The sequence below is a fragment of the Narcine bancroftii genome (genome assembly GCF_036971445.1).
Source record: "Narcine bancroftii isolate sNarBan1 chromosome 8 unlocalized genomic scaffold, sNarBan1.hap1 SUPER_8_unloc_1, whole genome shotgun sequence".
Classification (NCBI taxonomy): Eukaryota; Metazoa; Chordata; class Chondrichthyes; order Torpediniformes; family Narcinidae; genus Narcine; species Narcine bancroftii.
Window position 1 is genome coordinate 1157938 of NW_027211804.1, and position 9753 is coordinate 1167690.

At 50.8% G+C, this 9753-nt stretch overlaps 1 long non-coding RNA gene across 1 annotated transcript; it reads right to left on the reverse strand.

The window, feature by feature from the left end:
- Window positions 1-917: 917 nt before the first annotated feature.
- LOC138750114 (uncharacterized) lies at window positions 918-5023 on the reverse strand. The gene is made up of 3 exons (XR_011349075.1): window positions 4977-5023; window positions 3378-3570; window positions 918-986 (listed from the first exon to the last, which is right to left on the reverse strand). It is a non-coding gene; the product is annotated as an uncharacterized lncRNA (long non-coding RNA).
- Window positions 5024-9753: the final 4730 nt, after the last annotated feature.

Sequence of the window (9753 nt, forward strand, 5' to 3'; positions counted from 1 at the left end):
AATTCCCTGAGCCCCAAACCCAGCCCTTGCCCACAAACACCCAGCCCCCTGCCCCCAAAATCCAGCACAAACCATCAAATGCAGTCGCCTTGTTTAGAAAAGGTAATGGGGAGAATCTTGGGAATTATAGACCAGTATAGGATCTATGAGCATTTGCAGAAGTACAGACTTCTCAAAGACAGTCAGCATGGCTTTGTGATGGGAAGGTCATGCCTCATGAGTCTAAATGAGTTTTATTTGAGTGGGGTAACAAAGGAAATGAATGAGGGTCGTGTGGTAGATGTGGTCTACATGGATTTTAGCAAGAATTTGACGAGACTCATTAGAAAGCAATTTGGCAAAGGATCAGGGTAACTTTGGCTGTGGATAAAAAATTGTCTTGTTGGAAGAAAGCAGAGAGGAGTGGAGTGCCACATGGATCTGTTCTGGGACCCCTGCTCTTGATGATTTTTATAAATGACCTGGATGAAGAGGCAGAAGATGGGTCAGTATGTCTGCAGATGATGTGAAGGTTGGAGGAGTTGTGGATGATGCTGAAGGTTGTCGAAGGATAAGGATTTCAATCCAGGTAAGTGTGAGGTGATGCATTTTGGAAGGACAAACCAGAAGGCTGGGTACAAGGTTACCAGTCGGTTACATGAGTGAGGATAAAGAGAGGGACTTTGGGGTTCAAATCCAAATATCCCTCAAGGTTGCCGCTCAGGTTGATAGGATAGTTATGAAGGCCAATGGGATGATGAGCTTCATTAAACTTTTCTACGTGGTCGTGAGTGAAAGTGAGGCCATTTTGGCAAGAAAGCACAGAAAAATTAACCACGATCACAGGAGTGGCCTCCGCGTGAGACCTGGAGCAATATCTTCATGGAAACAAGCGACAACTTGACCAAATATCTAATCTCATTTATAAAAATAGCACTGGCCTTCGCGAAAATATGTATCACGATCAAATGGATGTCCGCTGGGCTGTGGAAATGCACTGCTGTTACCTACGGAAGAAAAAAAAAATCACATAAACGTGACCCTTTGGTAAAGGTCTGTCAGCTGTACCTGGACCACATAGTGGCCCAGACACTTATATAAATGAACAATAAAAGGGGATAAAAGTAACCATTACATAGACCAAAACCAAGTTTCCCCAACTGGGCTCATCTACTTGTAATCTCTGAAAATTTGGATATGAAAACAAACTGGAATTGAGAGAGAAAAAATTCAAAGTGCAAAAGGAAAAGTCCCTGAATGTGTGTTGAGTCTCGTGATGAAGGGCTATTCCTGAACCTGGCTATACCTCTTTCCTGATGGGAGCAGTGAGAACAGAGCGGGTGACGTGGATCCTTGATTCCTGATGCTCTCTGACAGCATCATTCCCAGCAAATGTTCTCAATGGTGGAGGCTTTTTACCTGAGATGTCCTGGGCGATGTCCATACTTTTGCAGAGCTTTTTGCTCAGGTGTATTGCTGTCACAAGACACCTGCTCAAACCTACTACAAACTGAACCTTTCACCCCTCAAATCCATAACCCACTATTTTTGTTGCATCGATGTGCCTGTCTAAATGTTAAATGTCCCTATTATTCCAGACTCCACAATCCTCCCCGGCCATGTGCTCCAGGCACCCGCAGCCTTCTGCACGTTCTCTTTTTACAAGTCCTTCAGCAGCCTTCTGTTTCCTCAGCACTGCCTGCTCCTCCACCAAGCTCTGCCACAAATCCATTCAGTCCATGAGCTTCCTGCATCACTCCAGAGAAAAGCCCAAGGTTTCTCTCTATGGATATTGCATTTACTTCATTCTGATGGGTTGAATTCCTGCAGCTTCCCAATCAAACATCTGCAATCGCCTTTAAATTGTGCCCCTCTGCACAGATTTGTGCCACCTGCTTTTAAACAGGTTAAATCCTATGGGCATTCTGAAAGTGTCCTTCCACTCTCCCTCTCTCTCTACCGGTGGAACTAAATCCTTCTGCTGCAATTTTTGCTTTGGTCTGGGCTTCTGTCCTTTTGCCTGGATTCTCATCCTCTGCTATTTCAGGCTGAACCCTGCCGTCAGCCCCAGGAATAAAAACGTGGGGATATGGATCGGAATTCTTTCTGGCTGGGTATACGTTGTAACACGGAGCCTGGAGCATCTCAAACACTGCTCTCATCTTCGTGTGTGCACGGCGAGAGACGAGAATAAATCTGGTCCTTAGCCACTGATAAATCCATCTGCAGGATGTTGGCACTTTATTCCTGTGGGTTTTTTTTTGAACCTTGCTTAGCGCTCGGGCTTTGAATTAAGATTTTTTCATTATTTTTTCCTTTTGAATTGAACATTCTTCTTTGGCTTGGCTTCGCGGACGAAGATTTATGGAGGGGGTAAAAAGTCCACGTCAGCTGCAGGCTCGTTTGTGGCTGACAAGTCCGATGCGGGACAGGCAGACACGGTTGCAGCGGTTGCAGGGGAAAATTGGTTGGTTGGGGTTGGGTGTTGGGTTTTTCCTCCTTTGCATTTTGTCAGTGAGGTGGGCTCTGCGGTCTTCTTCAAAGGAGGTTGCTGCACGCCAAACTGTGAGGCGCCAAGATGCACGGTTTGAGGCGTTATCAGCCCACTAGCGGTGGTCAATGTGGCAGGCACCAAGAGATTTCTTTAGGCAGTCCTTGTACCTTTTCTTTGGTGCACCTCTGTCACGGTGGCCAGTGGAGAGTTCGCCATATAACACGATCTTGGGAAGGCGATGGTCCTCCATTCTGGAGACGTGACCCATCCAGCGCAGCTGGATCTTCAGCAGCGTGGACTCGATGCTGTCGACCTCTGCCATCTCGAGTACTTTGACGTTAGGGATGAAAGCGCTCCAATGGATGTTGAGGATGGAGCGGAGACAACGCTGGTGGAAGCGTTCTAGGAGCCGTAGGTGATGCCGGTAGAGGACCCATGATTCGGAGCCGAACAGGAGTGTGGGTATTAACAAAAGTTAATGCACTTTTCAAATTGTTTTACAATGTAAACAATATTTTAAAGAAAAATCTGTAGATTTCACCATCTGAGGTGCAGGAACTAAACTGTGGCTTCGGTGGGTCCGCGCCCAGGGTTATTCGGATTATTTTAAACAGGACCGTCTTCTAATGTCTGCAGCGGAACTGGCAGAAAGAGGATTGGGCTGTCGGTGTCATTGTTAATGACGTCTCATTCCAGCACAGAAACCTTCCAGTCTGTGGTGAACTGATTTTCTCATCCCACTGACAAGCACCCATTTCATATCCCTTCATACCCCTCCCATCCATGCCCATATCCAAATGCTTTCTGCAGTTAAGCCATTTCTGAATCCACACATCCATAGATCCCAAGCCTTATGACTAAGTCTGTGGAGCCTATCAAATGCCTCACCAAAATGAAGACAAACCTCATCCTCTGCCAGACCTTCATCCATTCCTTTTAGTAACATGATGGTTGAGGTCAGGGGTCACCAAACGGGTCAGACTGTCGACCGCCCTCATAGCATCCCTGATCCCTCATCGACCCCCACGCCTGGAATCCTGGCGCTGGATGGGGTGGGGGGAACATCACTGCCGCATCTACTTGAGGAACAGAGAGTCCTGTGGAAAAGTGGAACCTTTCTATTATTGGCCCCGACCACCCATTCCACATGCAGGTCCCCATCCCCAGCCCCCTCACATCCATCACAAACTTCCCGCTCATTCCCATCCAAGGTTCCCCGACACCCCCCACCGTTCTGGGTTCCCGACACCCCCCTCAGCCTCGCGGGTCCCCGACCCCCCCTCAGCATCGCGGGCCCCGACCCCCCCCTCAGCCTCGCGGGCCCCGACCCCCCCCTCCGCCTCGCGGGCCCCGACCCCCCCTTCCGCCTCGCGGGCCCCGACCCCCCCTCTGCCTCGCGGGCCCCGACCCCCCCTCCGCCTCGCGGGCCCCGACCCCCCCCCTCCGCCTCGCGGGCCCCGACCCCCCCCTCCGCCTCGCGGGCCCCGACCCCCCCTCAGCCTCGCGGGCCCCGACCCCCCCCCTCAGCCTCGCGGACCCCGACCCCCCCCTCAGCCTCGCGGGCCCCGACCCCCCCTCAGCCTCGCGGGCCCCGACCCCCCCCTCAGCCTCGCGGGCCCCGACCCCCCCCTCAGCCTCGCGGGCCCCGACCCCCCCCTCAGCCTCGCGGGCCCCGACCCCCCCTCAGCCTCGCGGGCCCCGAACCCCCCTCAGCCTCGCGGGCCCCGACCCCCCCCTCAGCCTCGCGGACCCCGACCCCCCCCTCAGCCTCGCGGGCCCCGACCCCCCCTCAGCCTCGCGGGCCCCGACCCCCCCCTCAGCCTCGCGTGCCCCGACCCCCCCTCAGCCTCGCGGGCCCCGACCCCCCCTCAGTCTCGCGGGCCCCGAACCCCCCTCAGTCTCGCGGCCCCCGCCCCCCCTCAGCCTCGCGGGCCCCGACCCCCCCCCTCCGCCTCGCGGGCCCCGACCCCCCCCCTCCGCCTCGCGGGCCCCGACCCCCCCTCAGCCTCGCGGGCCCCGACCCCCCCCCTCAGCCTCGCGGACCCCGACCCCCCCCTCAGCCTCGCGGGCCCCGACCCCCCCTCAGCCTCGCGGGCCCCGACCCCCCCCTCAGCCTCGCGGGCCCCGACCCCCCCCTCAGCCTCGCGGGCCCCGACCCCCCCTCAGCCTCGCGGGCCCCGAACCCCCCTCAGCCTCGCGGGCCCCGACCCCCCCCTCAGCCTCGCGGGCCCCGACCCCCCCCTCAGCCTCGCGGACCCCGACCCCCCCCTCAGCCTCGCGGGCCCCGACCCCCCCTCAGCCTCGCGGGCCCCGACCCCCCCCCTCAGCCTCGCGTGCCCCGACCCCCCCTCAGCCTCGCGGGCCCCGACCCCCCCTCAGTCTCGCGGGCCCCGAACCCCCCTCAGTCTCGCGGCCCCCGCCCCCCCTCAGCCTCGCGGGCCCCGACTACCAGAAACCCTAATGTCACCCCGACCGAAACTCCCTCACGGTTCCCCGGCCCCACCTCACAACCATCTCCCCGCCCGTTCCCCTCCGAGCTCCGGCCGCCCCAGACCCAAAGGGCGACCCGTGGAAACTCCCTCCTCCCTGGTCTCGCTCCCAAAATGCCCCGGTTCCCGCCCGTGAAGCACCGACACGAACCTCTCCCGCTCGCGACCAACTGCTCCAAAGGCGGGAAAGATCAACAACATGGCGGCCCCCAGGGGTCGCTCTCGCGAGAGCTTGGGCCACCCCTCCACGGGATCTCTTGCCAGCCCAGCCCCACTGGGGAAGGGGCCGAGAGCTGCCTCGGGCCTCCAGTCCATCTCCCCTTCAGGCTGCACATTTCCACACCAGGACCTGCCCCACATTCCCCCCCAAGAGTCCAGTCCATCCCACCTCCACCACCTTGGCCCAAAGCTCATTCCACGCTCCCACCCCCCTCTGAGGGAAGAAAATCCCCCTTCAATCTCAATCCATGTCCTCCTATTTGAATCTCTCCCACTCTCCTTGGAAACAGCCTGTCCCCATGGACACGATCCGTCCCCCCTCACAATTTTCAAATCTTCCTCAATCTTCTACGCTCCAGGGAATAAAGTCCCAGCCTGTCCAACCTTCCCCTGGAACTCAAACCCCGAAAGCCAGACCACCTTCTTGTCCCTCTCCTCGACGCGCTGTCTCATTCCTATCCTTCCTCTCCTCCGGCCACCCAAACGGCACACATCGTTCCCAAGTTGGCCTCACCCAGGCCTTGTCCAACTTGCTCATGGCCTCCCACCTCCTGCACTCAATCCTCTCATTTCTGAAAGCCAAAATACCAGAAGCTTTCTTCACCCCCTATCTCTACATGGGACTCCACTTTCGGGCAGTTTTGTACCACAGTTCCTCCATCCCTTTGTTCGACGACACTCCTCAATGGTCTGCCATTTAACATTCAAACTCTTACGTTTTAAGAATCAATTGCAGAGATCCATGGATGTGGGAAGTCAGGAGGGTTAGGGACTGGGTGCAGGTCGATGAGACTGGCAGAATGATATTTCACCAGGGATGAGAAGGGCTGAATGGTCTCTTTGCTGTGGTTGTTTCTAGGGTAGAGTTCACACCATTCTCAAGTACGAGGGTGAGGAGAGGGAGTCACGTGATGGAGTCGTGGCTGGTCTAGTGGAACCAGCCCTCTCCAGGGAAAAGAAAAAAAAGTTTGAAAAAACAGAGCTCAATAAACATAAAATACAGGAAGAGAAAGAGAAAGTTTCAGAGAAGAGACAGAAGATGGCACCTGTGAGAAACAGAAGTACCTTCACAGAAATTGTTCGAGACAAAAACTGAGAACAAAGAACATTTATTATACAACAATGCAAAGTTGGGTGCTTCCCCTTACCCTGGGAATACACACAGATCCTGGGGCTGACCCAACTTTTATACATTTCATTTCAGTACAGAGATACCTTCCCCCCAACATTCTTCTGCCTCCTGGATTGGTTTAGCATTAGGTAATTCTGCCCACGTGGATTCTAACTTCTTATCAGTTTATGTGTCTTCTTGCAAACTTGTTAGCCAGAGAAGTATGGCTTCACTCATTAATCAATCCCTAAGACTTGCTAAAGCAATCAACTTGTTATCCTGTTTTGAACATCCTTAGTTTATTACACTTTTACAACCCTTCCTCTCATTCCAGCCTGATTTAACCCATAATACTTCATCTCTAATGAGCACTTGCTTGACTCCTCACATTCCAGTATCCCTTCACCTTAAGTTAACCCATAATACTTTATTCTTAATTGGCACTTGCTTCCAGTATCTCTGGACTCCTAACATTCCAGTATCCCTCACACACCCAAAAGAGAAATCGTAATAATAAAAGAGAAAAGGAAAGAAGGAAAATCACTGGAGAAGAAAGAAGAAGGCCTTATCTGCACATTGGAGCAGAGAGCCACCGTGGAGAAGAGCGGCCGATCTCTGGTGTTCCCAGAGGAGTGGTGTCCTCCCAACCGGTGGACTTCAAAAATGGCTCTCAGAGCCAAGAAGAGGTGTTCAACTGCACCTGCGCGAAGAGTTGCACATGCGCAATGCGCAAGTCAAAGAAAAGGTGAATGCCAGTGGGAGGGGGACTCAGCTGAGGAGAGGCCAGCTGAGAGACGCAAAAAAATGACGTATTGGAAACAGTAGGCGAAACAACATGAACAACATAAAAATTGTGGGCCTGAAAGAAGGCAAAGAAGGGTCAGGTATGAAGGAATTTATAAAAGGATGGATCCCAAAGATGCTGGGAATGACAGATTCACATGAAGAAATAGAAATCGAAAGGGCACATGGAACGCTAGTACTGGAACCGCCACCACATCTAAAACCGAGATCCATATTGGTAACATTTCTAAGATAGACGAGATAACATACTGGAGCAGGCAAGAGAACACAATAAGCCGTTGGAATACAAGGGACAAAAATTTTTTTTCCCGGTCATAAGCTTTGAACTTTTAAAGAAGAGGAAGGAATTCAACACGGCGAAAACAATCTTATGGAAGAAAGGTTATAACTTGATATTAAGACATCCAGCAGTACTCAAACTATTTATTTCAGGGGAACAGAATAGAATGTTCTTGGACCCAAAGAAAGCCCAAGAATTTGCTGAACATTTGCAGGACAGGAGAAGAGTGACAAGAAAGAAGTCTGGCAAGAAAATATACAAAAATATAAAGTAAAGATAATGTATCCATAAAGATTTAAAGATGGCTGAGAGAAGGAGAAGAAGGGAAAAAAAATAGAGAGAGAGAGAGAGCTTTGTTATATGTATAGGAAAATAGTGTTTTCTGGGGGGTTGGGGGGGGAAGAATAATGGTCACTGTGAAATCGGTTGATGCTTGCGAGTAAGTTGAAAACCCTTGTGAGCAAACTGAATGGAAAGGGGAGTTGTTCCTGTCAAGGGACAAGGGGCAATCCAAGGAGGGGAGGTTCATTTGGGGTTAAAGGGTTATTGCTTGTGGGGATTGTTGGGGTATTTCATGTCTTAAGTGCGTTGTCATATACTGAATTTAAAAAGGAAAGCTTAAAAGACAGTAATGGAAAAAAGGGATGGAGGTGGTGAAGAGGTGGGAAAGAGTGAAAATAAAGATATAAGATGGCCACTTTGGACGATATGACTACAAACATTAATGGAATATATAACCAAGTGTAAGTATATCCCATTGGGAAAAAAAAAATCACATACAATTTAAAAGACAAAGTTACAATGTTTGAAAAAACCTGGGAACCATATATGGAACATAACAGAAAGAGCAGGCCTTGGACCACCACCACCTAAAATGATAAGAAGATAAACACGATCAGATTTAATGTGAATAAGTAGATGATACGTCTTTTTTGTTCGTATTCCTTTTGTAAAAGATATTGTTTTATTGTATTTTATATGTTCAATATTTACTGTTTTTGGAGGGGGGTGGGAAGGGGGAAGCCTGTAACTAGTGGTGTGCTGCAGGGATCTGTACTGCAGGGATCGGTGCTGGGACCAGCGTAGCTTGTCATATAGATGCACAATCTGGACAACAATGTGGTGATTGGATCAGCAAGTTTGCAGACAATACTCAGATCAGAAGCGTTGTGGACAGCAAGGAAGGTTTTCAAAGCTTGCAGATGGATCTGGACCAGCTGGAATAAACAGCAGATGGAATTTAACATGAACAACTGTGAGGTGTTGCATTTTGAAGGACAAACCATGAAAAGACGGTGAACGGTTGGGCACTGAGGAGTGCGGTAGAACAGAGGGAACTGGGAAACAGGTGTCATTCCATGAAAGTGCTGTCACAGGTGGATAGAGTTGTAAAGAGAGTTTTTGTCATATTGGCCTTCATTTGCCAAAGTACTGAGTTTCAAAGTGTGGAGTTTACGGTGAAGCCTCACAAGAAATTGGTGAGGCCAAAATTGGAGTCTTGTGTGCAGTTGTGATCACCTAACGACAGGGAAGATATCAATAAGATTGAAAGAGAAAATTCACTAGGATGTTGCTCTGACTTCAGGAAATCAGTTCCAAGGAAAGGTTTAACAGGTTAGGACTTTATTCCCTGGAGGGTAGAAGAATGACTGAGATTTGACAGAGGTATTTAAAATTATGAGGTGGATAGACAGTAAATGTAGGTCAGCGTTATCCACTCAGAGACAAACCAGCGGATTTGGAATAAGAGTGAAATGGGAAAAGTTTAGAGGGAAAATTGGAAGAAATTTGTTCAGAGAGTAAAGGGAATGTGGAATGAGCTGCTGGGTGATGGTGAATGAGGAGTCAATCTTAATATTGAAGAATTTGGATGGGTATGTGGATGGGAAGGGTATGGTGGGCTATGGACTGGTTGCAGGTCAGTGGGAATGGGCCAAATAATAGTTCAGCACAGATTCGAAGGGCCGAAGGACCTGCTTCTGTGCTGGACTGTTCTCTGGAGACTGGAGGTTAATTGGGGGTGCAGGTATAACTTTAAAGATTTAAGACACAGATGAACCTAAAGATTTTAAATGTTGCATCGCTACGACTGTAATGCACAAAACTCCCCACCCAATTCTGATTGGAGACCCTGGTTTGTTTGCTCCAGACAGTATTCAGATAAACACACAACAGCGTTTCAGGCTTGAGCCCTTTATCAGGGCAAGTATCTGTACTATATAAAGTTCACTGCTTGACCTGCTGAGCCTCCCCAGCATTTGCGTCGCTACAGAAATTGGTTGAGTTACTACGTGTGAAAACAGAAGAACTGACATCAGGATATTTCACCCCTGAACTGTACATCCAGAGACAGGAACTTTAAACATTCAGAACAGAA